The 14,506-nt window shown below is 40.7% G+C and overlaps 1 protein-coding gene across 4 annotated transcripts in view; it reads right to left on the minus strand.

Moving 5' to 3' along the window:
- LOC124776907 (protein phtf) overlaps window positions 1–14,506 on the minus strand; it is a 192,835-nt gene that overhangs the window by 12,099 nt on the left and 166,230 nt on the right. The gene's annotated exons all lie outside the window — the stretch shown is intronic.

A 14,506-nucleotide genomic window follows, 5' to 3' on the forward strand; every position in this document is an offset into this window, starting at 1 on the left:
CAGGCATGCAACAGTAAGTTGCACTGTGTATTTACTAGTGAGTCAGTTTGCTGCTGATGTAGGCAAGCCTGTCAGACGGCCAATAAAGCATGGCTCCTTACTGCCCTAACAGCTGGGATTTTTGGCATTTGGGATTGCACTGCCCACAGCATCATATAGGTAAACCTGTGACCACAGTGGTCAATCCTGAGCCTGGGAAAATGCACGCTTTCATCACAGAGATGTCAGGCACAGCCACCCAACGTAGCCCCTGGTAAGGAGATGGTGAATGTGAATGGAGAAATGAAAGAAAAACTGTTCCGGATTTTTAGTACATATGGGTGCCCAAGCAAGTTTATTTTTTCTTTCTCCTGGAGACAAGCGTCCATGAAGACTGCTCCACTTTCTTATTAGTGGTTTATGTAGTGAAGTGACAAATCCCACAGTTAGCTAACATCTGATGCAACTTTTTATGAGTTTGAGATGGAAGCTATAATGCAGAGAAGGGTTGAATTTAACGTCATATAGGAAATGATTTCCTGCGCTGGTTTCACGGCACAACTGATTTCCGGTCCCCCCAATGTCAAATTCGGTGAAGCAATTCATCATTTTCGCAGCAACAGAACCTCACAGGTGCGAGGAAATCTGGGGAAGGGGACACTGTGTATCTTGCCGTTAAAGGCAGCCTCTCTTGTGAAAGTAAATAGTGGCACTGGAAGAATTCTCTGGTTGACAGTCAAAATGAAGGAGTCTAAAAGGATCATATTTTTGGTTGATCCATTCTGCCAAAATGATAATACTGACAGAGTACAGGTGCACATGAGATGAGGCCTGTGTAGAGCAGAAACGTTGGGAGAAAATGTGAGAATTCTGGCATATCTAGACAATTCTGAAGTACAAAGCATAGTAGTGATACACATACTGGCCAGTATGCAAAAAGTAACCAAGTGTGAAGATTGCTTATCGGAAGAGAGAATTAAGAAAGGAGAGAAATTATAAGCAATTCGAAAACTGTACATAATCACACCACCACTTAAGCAGCAATAGCAAAACTCATCACATTTGACCAATTCCATGAAGAGTTTGCTATATCCCGTTTTAGAGGAGTATTTGTGGTTATTTGAAGAGAGGCAATACTTGCTGGCTACTGATCATGTATACCATGAAATTTTCCTACTGGAAATGCAACGTCAACTGTCCAGATATTGTATTGAATTTTGTATAAGTTACGATCTGTTGTGGAAGAAAGAATCCAACAACAACTTGATGCAGGAATTATTCAGCCATCAGCTAGCCCCTGGCTGAGACCAAATGGAATTGCACTTAAATCAATTCACAGCGAGAAGACCTATCGCCTTTATGTAGACATGGTTGCAGTAAATTCGCTTAACCCTTTGTTTCCTGACATAAGAAAAAATTCGCTTTTTAACATTATCTTTGCAGAATTTATCCTATTGTGGTCTCAAATGACGGTAGGATTTTTTGTAAAATTTTATTTTATTTTGCACAACTTTTTTCTCTCCTGGTACTCAGAAGTACCGTCAGACTCCATGGACAGAATCACAACATGCGCAGAAAAATGCTCCAATTTTTATAACTTGTACTTTATTCCACATAAATATTAAATATTTTTACATTAGAAAATTAATTAACAGAAATATGATATTTCTGAATTTTTTTTAAAATTTCGCATAAATTTATTCTAGAGCAACTTCACAATGCATAGTAACTTAGCTATACATTTTTGACAGTGTATACATATCACATATTTAGTGATACCTCATGAAATTGTAGGAAACATTTTTTTTTTTTTCATTGCAGCACAAATACACTTTACATGTACTACATTGTGAATGTGGTCTCGACTGAATTTTATTTTTCGCACACATTTCGCATCGTCCTCTTTTACAACTGAACACTACAAAATGGTTTCCTCGGTTGCCAAGACGTACATCCTTCGGAACAGAAAAGTTATCCTTCGTTCTCTTTGGGAGAGTTATTTCATCTTTACCAGAGTTTCTCTTTTTGAGATTTGGCACTTGCTGTTCATTCATTAGCCCTAGTGCCACAGCACGCCTGAATTTCAGCAGTGGCAGTGCCCCATGTAGATCACTGAAAATGACGTAAGCATTGACAAAAGCAATTTCTATTGCTTCACAGAAGAGACGGTGACACCATTTCTTTCATCGCTTGTCAAGACCATAAGTTGAACGTAATCTGTCTGCATGATCCACACCACCCATTTTTTTTATTGTAATCACATACAATAACTGGACATGGTAGAGTCATCTTAGTTCCATCTTTCTGATTTTTTGTGACTACGCTCTGTTCAGTGCCATGGAAGTTTGACGCAAAATACACTACTTTATTTTCCTTCCATTGAAATACTGTTAGGTCTAAAGATGACTCTCTGTGATTTGATTTAGACATTTTTCTTTAGGTAAATTCCCTGGCAAACCTTTCCTGTTTGTTCTAATTGTTCCACAGACAAATGTATTTACCGATTTCTGTGTGAGAAAAAGTGGACAGAACAACTAGTGAGAGGTAATGCATTGTTGCTACAATGAAGTGTTCACACAACCTGACGGTACTAATAAGTCCGCCTTATATTTTCCACTTTATCTCATTCACATGTAACGTAATTCTTCAAATTATTATAAAAAAACAAAGAAGGTAAGTACGTACAATGGAAAACTCAATGGAATTTTCAATAAATTGCGCACAAATTCAGGCAACACCATGGAAACAAGCACATACAATCTTCTGCTTTCACAGCAGCGCGCGAAAAACAATTTCAAGCTCTGACCGCCAGAGAGGTCTATGTATTGCACAATAACATCTATGAAACAGTATAGCAGAGTCACTGTTACGTACCGACAGGCTCTCAGATCACGAAACTGCACCACGAGAAAATAATGAAAGTCAAAACTTACTGGTACTTTTAAGTACCGTCAGGCAACAAAGGGTTAAGACCAGTGGCAACTATTCCTTGACAAGTACTAACGAAACATTGGACAGATTAGGCAACTGTAAGTTTTCCACTACTCTTAAGATGCGTTTGGGCTATTTTAATGTTCCAATAGCCCCTCAGGTCTAGCCAAAAACAAGCTTTCATTGTGCCATCTGGCTTGTACGAGTTTTTGCAGATGCCTTTTGGCCCTAGAAACACACTCGCCAATTTAAGAGATTTGCTGATTTACTGTTACAAGGCTTGAAACCCACAATCTGTTCGGGTTATTTAGATGACTAAGTGTTCTCCTGAATCATCAAAGGAGCACGCAGAACAACTGAAAAATGTATTGACTAGGCTATACAATGTGCAGTTAAGTTTGAAATAGGAAAAAATGCTCCTTTGCAGAGTTGCAAGTTCATTACTTGGGACACTATTATCTCCGACAGGGTAAAGCTTGACCCACAACTGACAGATGCCATAGATAATTTCCCCGCTCCTACAAACGTAAAGGAATTGCAAAGCTTCCTCAGGTAGGAAATTATTACTATTAATTTGTTAAGGATTATGTTACTGTGACTAAATCCTTACTCAGATTGTTGAAGAAAGGAGTGACTAAATCCTTACTCAGATTGTTGAAGAAAGGAGTAACTTCTAATGGTCTGCAGAAAGTGAAAATTCTATATAAAAATGTAAGTGTAGGCTTCTGCAGCCGTTGTCACTATCAATAAAATTCTTCTGGGTCTGTAATTGCATTGGTAATGTGCAAAACTTCTGACTTTTCAGCCACTGTTAGAAGTGGCCTTCCTCGAAGAAGGCCACTTTGCAATAGTGGCCAAAACATTGGAAGTTTTACACACTGACAATTCTGTGTAAAAATTAAGAGGCAATGAAAAGTTCACCATTACTTATATATCCTCACTCTGATAAGCTGTTTCTAATCTCCTGTGATGCCATGGACTTTGCCATAGGTGTCATCCTAAACCAAGAGCCCCATAGTCATGGAAGACCTAGTGGTTATGCTTCTCACCAGCTCAACAAGCTGAAATTAACTGTGGTACTACAGAAAGAGAGTTGTTGGTTTTAATGTTTGTGTCAACTACTTCAAAAGTTATTCATACGGCAAGAAATTTGCCACGGTACCAAGCCATCCTCCAGTAGCCACCTGACACAGTCGGCTTTAAAGTTAGCAAAATATGATTACAAAGTATGCCAAAAGCCTGGAAAACTGCACTAGAATGCCAATGCCCTCTAATGCTGCAAGCAGATTAAGTGTTAACATCAGAATTAAAAGACATACAGAGAGAGGACCCAGATTGCCAACAGTATGCCACGCTGCCTGAATGTGTGTCTCAAGATGGTATCTTGTACTGAAAAACTGCTTTTTGGAAATCTGTTAGAAATATCAAAGTAGCTCCAAACTCGAATCATTGCTTAATGATGCCATGGCATACAAGTTTATCATTGCACCAAACGGATTACAAATGCCCGCATTGCTATCTGCTATTGGTGGCAGGGCCAGGTCCATGACGTCAATAAGTACATATGCCCATGCTTGCCGTGCACCCAGATGTCACACCCAATGCGGTTGCAAATTCCTTTGGAGAGTTTATTGGAAGTTTCCAGAGCATTTGAACATAATGGGAGCCTTCTCCCAAACCCAGCAGAAGAATAGGTATATTCTGTCAATAACTGATCACTTTCCCGATACCTAATACAATGCCAATTGCTGATGTGAAGCAAATAATGTGTCTAAGGCATTTGTAAACCACCAGGTACTACCATTTGGCAGTCCTGATGTCATTTTAACTGATCAGAGAGAACAACTTTAATGTCATTATTTGCCAAGTGTGTAAACTGCTTGGAATTAAAAGTGGACGACTACCCCCTTCAGTCCAAACACTAATGACCGTATTGAGCGAGTTCATAAAACCATCTATCAAACACTGTATTATGTGAACAGAACACATTCTCTTCAGCCTGGCATGTCCCATTCATCCTACCTGCTGGCAATAGCAGAATTCACACATCCACTGGACAGACTCCTTGCAAGATAGTTTACAGCCTTCCCATGAGCTCCCCCTTTGAAACAAACACACTACCACTGGGCATAGACCCAAAGGAGATGCAGAGCTTGGCATACAGACTTAAAACAATCTGGTCCCAAGTACGACATAATAACATTAAAGCTACAGCCAAACAGTTGCAGAGAAGGAATAAAGAAGCAGTACTACCCCCGTATCAGCCAGGTGACTGTCTATTACTGTGCAATCTTGCAATCGAGAAGGGAAAGACAATTAAGTTTACTCCCCCTTTTTAAGGTGCTTACCAGATCATATGTTTAATCTGTCAATCAATGCAGAGTTACAACTAATCAAATACCCTGTGAGTGTTCACTTTGACAGCCTAAAATCTTATCAGGGAATGCCTCAGCCTGCTGCTCTGATAAGAGCCACCCAGAAACAAGCCATATGCTGTTACAACACAACTTAGTTTCTGTCATAGTCAAGATGTCCTCTCCATTCTCGGTACCTACAAACACTATGGTCAGAGTGGTGCCGATGGACTATTCTTAAACAGTTACAACAGTTCTTTCTATTTCACTCCCCTGTTGTAATCTATTCTACTCTCTGTCATAATCCACAGGACATTGTTTTATCAGAGGTCTCCATTGAAGTGACACAATTTCCTAATTGCTGGGGATGTAGGATAAAGCAATTTCTCTTCTTTCCTAGTAGCAATTGTTTCATCATCAGCTGCAGGTACAGGGTTATAGTTCTGATAGCCAATCTGGAGCATTTTATGCAATGTTTACTCGAACTGATCATCCTTACATAGATAAAACAAAGTCACTAGAATAATGCACACAACATTGTATACACTTTTATTTCCATTTGTCTCTTCCTTTATATTCAGTGGTGAACTGTCATTAAGAGCTTAGTCTGTAGACTCACCTACAGCCAAGAAAGCCATACTAGACAAACCTTGTGACGAGGACTGGAAACCGCGGATTCAGCTGTTGAGGTCCACTCAGATGGGTGCATTGTTGCCTACTCACTATGCTGCTACCACCATTCTACATCTGTAGCTTAGAAAAATTACTACCCTTTGCCCCACAGTAGTCATTATCCCTAGGTGTTGATCTGACAAGGTTTTTCCGCAAATGGTCGAATGAGAAACAACCATCAATAAAGTTAATAACCAGGTGCCATCCCGACTCTCCCATTTTTGAGCTGCCAATTCTAGTGACCCTACAAAATCACCCCACTGACGACCTTCTGTTGGCGCAAACTGCTGTCTATTACTTTGACAGGAATGTTTAGTTATAGTGCTGATTGATGAAGTTTCGGGATCGCAGCCGAATCATCTTGAGTTCTTGCTACTACTGTTTGGCTGGCCAAACGGAAACGCATGCATATTGGCGGCAATCACAGGAGCATCCTCTACTGAAATCCGCAACCTCTGGAAATACTGTTCTATCTGTGGCGTGCAAGAGCAAGCAAAACAGTGAAAACTACATGTCCGCCCTCTGCCTGAATGTGGGCTTGTGTCGCTAAAAACAAATGTCAGATTATGAATAAACACTCTTACAGAAATCACCGGGTCCCAAGCCTTGTCCAGTTGACCTCCACAGATTCTTCAATTACTGAATCCCAAAAAGTTCTCGCTGGGACTAAGATTTTCGTGGCAGAAAAATCCATAGTGCGTCCTGTGGTAACACAATGCTCAGCTACGTCTGACTTACTGGGCTGCAAAAGGCAAGTGTGGCGTTCATGTTCAACACACCTTTCATGCACTGTGTGTGTGTCGTCTGACACACTGGCAAGGAGTTTTGTAGATCCCAGCCTTCCACAGACCCAGATCTGTGAGAAGGGCACTTATCTTCGCCGGTGGCCAAAGATTACTTTAACTTGATGTTTTCTTAGGATCCTTCCTACTTTAGATGAAAGGTTGCCGACATATGGAAGGAACGCTCTAGACTTGAACACTCCTTATCTTCTTGATGTTGTGGATGGTCACGTTTCTTCCTTCTTAGCACTGTGCAATCTGATGAGGAGAGTAACCATTACCTCTGAACACTGACTGTAGATATTCCAACTCTTTGTAAGGCTGTCTCCATCAGAAACAACATGAGCTCAGTGCACCAAAGTTCTAAGGATGCTGGTAGTTTGTGAAGGGTGATGGCAACTCAATGCTTGCAGGTAAAGAATGCCCTAATGACCCATCCACCCTCCTTGTAACCAAGACGTCCATAAACGGCAAGCAACCATTCTTCTCTATTGCCATCGTAAACTGAATGTTCTTGTGGATTGCATTCAGATGTCGTAATAAAAGTGACAAGTTGTTCTTCACCATGGGGCCACACTACAAAAGTGTCATCTACATATCACCAGAAGACTCTCGGTTTAAGTTCTGCCGAACCAAGTGCCCTTTCTTTTTTATGGAAGACTTTGAAGAAAGTGCTTTGAACATGGAACGCCAAACTCATCTTTTGTAGCCCAGCAAGTCGGCTGTAGCTGAGCATTGTGTTACCACAGGTCATGCTATGGATTTTTCTGCCACAAAAATCTTGGTCCCAATGAGAACTTTTTGGGATTCAGTAACTGAAGAATCTGTGGGGATACGCCTAGCACAAAATCTTACAAATCGTGACGGCGGTTTTCAACTGGACAAGGCTTGGGATTCAGTGATCTCTAATTTCTTCTGAGAGAAGACAGTTCCTTCATAACGACACGTCTGGCGACATCTGACGTAAGGCCCACATGTAGTTTTCACCATTACGCATGCGCCTGCACACCACAGACAGAACAGTATTTCCAGAGGGCACGGATTTTGATAGAGGGCACTCCTGTGATTGCTGCCAGTGCGCAAGCATTCCACGCCAATTTTTTGCTATAAAGCTGACACCAGGAACTTGCAGTCTCCAGTGATGGACACTCACCTGAAGATGGCTGGATGATTGCCAGCCAAAATATTGTGGCAAGAAGTCAAAGATGATGCAGCTGATATCCCGAAACCTCATCGAACATTCAGTACACCAGGAAAGCTTCAAGAATTACATAATGCAGATTGTTTTATGCTGGTGTTATTATTGCCTTGGTTACAGATTCGGGTACAATTTACATGAATTTTCATACAGCTGAAATTCTGGATGGTGTGCCAATAAGAACTTTTACTCTCCACCCTTGAATTTCTTTTAGAGATGCACTGGCTTACATCAGCCAGCCATTTAGAGTAGCAAAAAGGGACCCGTACTTGAACTTCCTCTAAAGCATATGTAATGATGGCAGCATAATATACTATTACTTTGGACAATATAGTAACTAGTGTGATAATTATTATATGATGCATTAGGTGTTTTAATATTTTGTATGTACTGTATGATCATTCTAACGTGTGCTGTGTAACTCCCTTCCCTGTGTAACTCCCTTCCGAATACCCCATGCTACTAACTATGCTGTTCCATTAAGCCCACCCAGATATTGCCTATTCTTCTTAACCTTCTCATAAAAGAGTTGCCTGCCATTTGCAACTATGGGTTCATGCACCTGATTTTCCCATTCTGCATTTTTAGCAGTGCAAGAATTCAGCCCAGTTCACACTTCAGTGAGCATCCCCCTTGGAAGTGGATGTGTGACTCCAACTCTACTACAGGCTTAAGGAGGCTTTTTTGCTACACCGTTTTTATAACTTGACAAGGTGTTCAGACTTAATGTATATTCGCGACTCAAAGGCTAGTTTGTGGGATATATACACTTCAAATCCCCCCGCCCCCCCACTGAACTGAGTGTCAGTGTAAAAGGCTAGCACCCCTGACAACTGCCTCACACTACACACACCCCTTGCCAATGGGTGAACGAAAGGTTTGTTGACGTAATTCCGAGGGATTGGCAGAGTTGCTTAGCATTGTATACAATTATTGTTCACGTCATGTAAGAAGGTGGCCTAATTTTCAGCTGTTCAGCGCATCCCCCTCCACTAGCCACTGGTGACCAATAATATTCATTCTCTTTCCACGCGGCTAGCAGAGAGTTACAGCTAGAGCGCGAGAATCTCGCTCCTACATGCTGCACTGTTGCCGCACTTCGCAACAACCAAATAATTCATCCAACTTTCAGTTTTTTTGTTTCCCTTTTTTTTTTCTCGCCGCTGTATAGTTGTGAATGCGTATCTTGTAAATGTTTAAATGCGATTAAAAAAAAAGTCAGGTGATGGCAATAAACGTAAAGTGCTTCACAAGCAGGTGAGGCGGACTATTTACCGCATTTACAACTTTTTCAAATGTGAATTTAAAAGCAGGTCTCCTACTGTTGACATTGGAAAACACAAGAACAGACTCCAGAACCATGAGGTGTCGGCCAAGAGAACTGTAAAGAGAATTGTAGAGGAAAGTGTCAGAGCAGTAGCAACCGTAGAAACAGTTGGTTTCGTGTGGCCTGGAAAGCATTGAAATTGCAAGGAACTTGTAACACAAATGGATAGTTTTAACAACAATGTTTTAAAGTGCTCCACATGAATGATGAATACCCGACATAACAAAAATGTGTTACAGTTATGCAGGCTTCAATGGTAAGTGCTCCGCTAACGTAAAGAATTTTAAGACGTTGGTTCCAGATGTGTTAAGAAGAGATTTTTTAGTTCAAACAGGTGAGCTAGGTGCAGCATGAACTATATCCCATATAAAGATTCATGAGACAAGAGAAGGAGGTAGTTCAACAGTGTATTACCTTGATGAAACATGGGTCAATTAGAATCATTCCAAGAAGACCTGTTGCAAAATGAGTGATGATACTGGCAGTTTTAAAGTTCTCATAGGGATAGGTTCTCAGATAATTATTCTGCATGCTGACTCTTGAGAATAAACTTATATTTATGTGCAAGAAAAACAGCAGTGATTACCATTCGGCAATGAATGCTGCCATTTTCGTGACGTGATTCACAATTCTTGTCATACCTTGCTTCAAAGTCGGTCATTGCCAGTTATAATTCAGTTCTTACAGAAAAAAAAAGAAAAAAAAATTATAAACACCAGAAAAGCAGATCTCCTGCAGCTCGTTAATTTATACTGTACAAGTCACATGACAGAACGTACAAACCAGACTTCCTTGCACCTGAATGGGATCACCCAGTTTTGCACCCCCACGTGTCACTGTGATTGTAGCCTCATGAAATTAACTTGGGCAAAGGGTTTTAAAGCTACGTGGGAGAAAAAAACAAGACATTCAAGATAACATACAGTGAATCGCTTGTGCATGAGGCAATAGACAATGGGGCAACAGACAACATCCCACCTGTAGCATGGGCACAGACTGTGTGGCATGGTGAAAAGCTTCAGAGAGAAGAATTTGACAGGGAAGTGATGATGGATATAAGCCTTGAACCCATCATCGCAAATTTAAAATCATATCATTCAGAAGCAGACTCAAATAGAAATGACGATGGTATTATGATGTAGACTTTGGAACAAAGTAATAATATTTCTCAGTTTCAAAGACTGATGGTTTAAAAAATGTGCCTGTCAACATATCAGTTGCATACACAATAATGAGAACTTCCTAGCTTTTTTGATTAGGACTTTGTATCCTTTTAATTATGCAGATTATAATGTTCAGCATATTGTCCACCGAGAAGTTAAGCTTCTCCCACGATGTTGTAAACCTCTGTCATTTTCAAGGCATGAACTGGAGAAGGCCCTAAAATGACAGTAACTGTTACTTTTCGATGTTATCGGTCAGATTCCCTGGAGTTATTCCCAGATGACGGATAATTGTTTGCTGGTTCAATGGGTTAATTGTTTGCTTGTTCAATGGATTTCAAATGCAGTCTCTCACTGTAATATCGAATGTGTTAGTTTACACTCCTAATGCCCGTTAACAATGAAAAATATGACAACTTACTGACCATTTTTATGGTAGTCTTTTGCATTAATCTTTTCTACCACTAATTCTTTTTTACATGCAGTGATTAACCGGAACTATCGTCTCACACACACACACACACACACACACACGCACACACACACACACACACACACACAAATTGCAAGCAGTTTCGATGTCGTTTTGAGAAAAATTGTACTTCTCGTCTTCACAAAGCTGTGTCAACTGTTCTAGCCTCCCGACGTCACGCAGAGTAAAGCAGTGGACATGAATTAATGACATGAGTTAATATTTCTCTCACGACGATTGATCGAAATTGGTTTTAATACTTATTATTCTCCTCATAGATTTGAATGCATAATACAATGTACCGTATGCAAATGAGCCTGACTGTTATCTGCAGCAATGCAGTTTGGCAATGTGGACTTTGTTTGCTTACTCTCTGCTGCCGCGCATTCGCAGTTCTCATCCCCACACGCTTCCTTTCCACGCCACCTCTATGCGCGGAAGCACTGTCCTAGGTGACACGAGCTTTAACACTTTATCCATCCAGTCTCGTGTTTGTAATCTTCATTATTATTGTATATTACTTATATTGCTTGGTCCCTATACTGAAGACCATATCTTAAGAAATCAAAAGTGAGAAACAGTGGAACTTTTCCAACGGGTATTTGTATTAAGCATTTAGTGAATGGGCAATCATATGCCATGAATTAACTTCGGTTGGTTACTGTCATCGGCTACTACTTGGTTTTGTTTAGCATACCCATGTCTAATTCTTATTTTCCTGCTGAGCTACCCACACCATTCTCTGGCTAAAATCTTCCAGCAATACAGCTTTGCTATCTCATCCTTCCTATCCAAAATCACTGAGACATTGCATCTCCCTACCATATCCACTAGCTCCTCTCTTCCAAATTCTGTCATGAGGAGTGAATTTTCCAAATGCACCAATCCAGTATGAAGCTTACGGTATTAACCGTATTGCCAATGTTGTACCCAAGCCCTCGTTGATCTCATCTGTGTTCACGCTCACTGTCACTCAAAGAGTATCTTTTCCGAAATGATTGCATGGATAAACTACTGAACACCCTCTGACATCTGACTGAAACATGTCCACTGAATCTTCATAATGACTAAAGCTATCTCGCTTTCAGTGATGCATTATGTTGCTGCCTTGTTACTGAAGAATTGTATGCCTGCATAACAGTTCCCACAGGAACAGAATATTCTGATTCTAGTTTCACTACACACACTTGTGTCATCATAATAAGTTTTTGTTTTTAAAACTGCATTTTCAGCTACCAATCCATGCGCTTATCCCTGAGAAAATATTGAGGACTACCACTGTCACTTCCAATTTACAGTGCAGAAGTAACCACCCACTGGGTATCAAACCTTTATTCCAGTCAAAATATATAATCTGGCATTGACATAAGCATAGAGCCAAATTGGTTACCTTACTCCCCAGTCAAGTATGTGGTAGTCGTCATTCTGTAATGTACTGCCTTCCAAAACCAGTCAGTAATACTATTAATCGAACTCTACCCCATAAGCATCTGAGATTACAAATGCTGATTCTAGTTTTCTTTGAGAGCCATAGTTTGGTGCCAACACTTAAACTTTTGAGAATCCTGTGCCAGTGGTTGTTAAGCTACGACACATTTCATAAGAGCAAACAATATGAAACTTTCTGGCAGATTAAAACTGTGTGCCAGACCGTGACTCGAACTTGGGACCTTTGTCTTTCGCAGGCGAGTGCTCTAGGTGTGGCGCACAGTTTTAATCTGCCAGGAAGTTTCAATCAGTGCACACTCCGCTGCAGAGTGAAAATTGCATTCTGGAAACACTTGCCCGCAAAAGGTAAAGGTCCCAAGTTTGAGTCTCGGTCCGGCACACAGTTTTAATCTGCCATGAAGTTTCAAATCAGTGCACACTCTGCTGCGGAGTGAAAATTTCATTTCCAGATGATATGCATTTTCAACTCGTTTGTAGGATTGTAAATTTGGGTCTTCCAAGTAGTTGAGTCTACCATCATTGTTGTGATTGAACAATCTGCTTGTGGGCTTATAACCAAAATAACTGCAGACTCACCACCAAGGTGTGATCCTTGCAGAAATGAAACTGTTACTGTTTCACAATGACATAGCCAAACTGCAATGTATAACTAGAAAGCTGACGGAGTGTGAGCATGCTATAGTGAACTTCAAGCCCTGCGTTCTGTGCGAGATGTAATCAAAGTGATTAATAATGTCCGTGAACAGTTATGTGGCATCACTGATGCCATCCCACCACACCACGTAAACAAAAGCATGGTTCAATGCAGCAGTATCCACACTCAAAACTGTTTTCGGAGTACCTGACCAAGCAGATGCCCCAACCAATGGAATGCAGCTATTCAACATGCCACTTGCTTGGCAGGTAGCTATCGTGGCATTCTTGTCTGCCAACATGTGCGGCTTATGCGCTTGGAAGACAATCTGCTTTCTACTACCCAACAAAACCAAACAGTCACAACTGAATGGATACAACAATGTGAGGAATTCAAAATCGCTGTTGTCCAAGACTTACAGTCAGCGAATGGGAAATTAGCAAACCTCACTACTGCTTTGGAGGTAACCCGAACTATACAAACTATTCTCTGTAACACCCATGCAGTTCACCTGTATTTGAACACCTTATGTATTACTCTCCAGTTTGGTTTATAGCATAAGCTTGGTCCTGCCCCATGGATGTGTTAACTTCTCACCTTATGGCACCCTTACAAAAGATTTATTCAGTAATGGAATTTTACTATTAAATCACTGCTCATTTTGAGATAACTAAACTATATGTCAGTCTCATGATTCAAGTAACACTACCAATCATATGACATATATCATATGACTTCTCCTGTTGCATAGAAACCCCTGTGAAAGTACATCACTTGCCAGTCCCACAATTTTCTATCTGTTAATAAAAACACTTGCTGCTCTAACGGTTGCCAAGTCAGAATGCTGCATCTGAACAAAGAATTATTTATGCTCAGGCAACAGTTCGAACAAACGAGCCTGAATGTGAGATAACCCTTATGCTAGCTGAGTTCATTGAACTCCATGTCCATGAATTGAAACTGCATTACACTTACCTATATTCATTCCTGTTGGAAACTCTCCATACAACTGTACTCTATGCCTACACCATCAACTATTACCCTACTCTGGTATGACCATAACTGGTCCCCCAAATCTATGTATATCTTCGGCTAGTAGGGGATTGTTGTTTGATAGCTCCCAATGCAATATTACCACTCCTCCTTTCAAGCTGTCTGCGCAGCTGAAATATCATTTCAACAGAGTTTGAAACCATTTCTGCTGTATTTCTCTGACTTTACCTCTTGGAGGTGTGCTCCCATAACAGTTGCTCGCTGCTGCTTGACTTTATCAACAGTCATTTACGACAGTCATTGGATACACTCATTACTCACGAAAGGACAGACTGGTGTGGATCGCGCTATAGCGCATTGGGAATTGGCACAAGCAGAAATATATGTTAACTATGACATTGCCTAGCACCATTTCTACTTCTCTAACTCTAGTTCTGCTTGGCATTACAACATGATTTTTAAACAGAAAAGGTAACTGTATTTGCTTTTGCAAACACCTCAGTCATACCCGAGTCCAGCTAACAGGCAAAGCAGAAAAAGGAGTACCAAAAG

Source organism: Schistocerca piceifrons, chromosome 2 (assembly GCF_021461385.2).
Source record: "Schistocerca piceifrons isolate TAMUIC-IGC-003096 chromosome 2, iqSchPice1.1, whole genome shotgun sequence".
Lineage (NCBI taxonomy): Eukaryota > Metazoa > Arthropoda > Insecta > Orthoptera > Acrididae > Schistocerca > Schistocerca piceifrons.